The following is a 1,378-nucleotide window of genomic DNA, read 5'->3' on the forward strand; positions in this document are numbered from 1 at the left end:
ACAAACTGATGCTTGATGTAGATTAAAAAGTACAATGTGTAGAAAATGGAGATTGGCAGTATATCAAAAGAGTTATGTCTAAAGACCAAGTAAGGCACAGAGCTGGAATGTAAGAATTATTTATTATTAAGAAAGTTATTATCTTAATTTATTTTATCAAAATAAATAAGGAAGAGAGAAACACATGATCATATCAATAAATGCAGAAAATTATTCTGATAAAATTCAATACTCATTTGTTAAAAATTAAGTAAAATGATGAAAAAAGTAATTGCTACATATGATTAAAATTTTTTAAACCAAAATCAAACTAAAGCATAAAATTCAAATTTGCTTTAACATTATTTGAGAGCTTCAAATAAATTTTTTAAAGCATGAACGAGAAATAATGGGTATACATTTTTGGAAAAATCAGTGTTCTAATTGAAATTAATTCTTGCATTAAAAACCTAAGAATCTCTAGGAAAAATTTTCTGCATTCTTTTATGTTTAAAAAAATCTGCTTTTTCCTAAATCTTTAAAACATTTTTATTTTAATACAGCAGCATTTTCAAGTAGTATTGATTATTGTATATGCATAAAAATCCATCAAGTAGAAATATCACAGATTACTTAAGCCTAATTTTTAATATTAGGTTACTTCAAATTTTCTATGACATAAAAGTTTATTTTGGGGCATTTTCTAACCCATTCTAAGGTATAGTATGCTGTGATATTTCTCAAGACCTAGGTTAAACTAGGCTGTTGATATGTAGTAGTAGTATATTAATATTATTAAAGACCTTCTAAATAAAATTTCTATTAATATATGCAATTTTCTTCAAAATATTTCAGCACATACAGTGCTATATTAGGCAAAGCTTTAATTAAGAATAATGGTCTAGGAGTCAGCTAATTATAGCATGCTGATCAGAAATGCATTTTTGGGTATTGGTCAGATAGTGCTAAATCAGAAATTACCAAAAAAGAAAAAACAAAGAAAAAGAAAAAAATCTCCGATATTCAGTAATGTAATTATTTTACTGAATATCTGAAATGCATTTTTATTTGTGAAATCAATGACATTAATTAAAATAAAAATATTAGAATGGACTCTCAATCAATTTTGTTAAAAAATATTTGACTAAAAAAATCTGTAATTCACTATACTAACACCTGTAACAATATTTCAAATAATCACTTGTTGGCTATTCTGGAGGTTTAAACCTACAGAGGTAATTCCATATACTAAAAGTAGGGTTAAATAAGAGTTATATCTTTTATCATCAAGTAGAAAAGCGTTGTTGTGAAATGTGAGAAGAGATGCTTCTCTATCACAGATATGTTTTAAAAAGAATACATGTAGGAGCCAAATATCCAGAAATTATTTCTTTAAAAC

This window comes from Pteropus vampyrus, unplaced genomic scaffold (assembly GCF_000151845.1).
Source record: "Pteropus vampyrus isolate Shadow unplaced genomic scaffold, Pvam_2.0 Scaffold64, whole genome shotgun sequence".
NCBI classification, from domain to species: domain Eukaryota; kingdom Metazoa; phylum Chordata; class Mammalia; order Chiroptera; family Pteropodidae; genus Pteropus; species Pteropus vampyrus.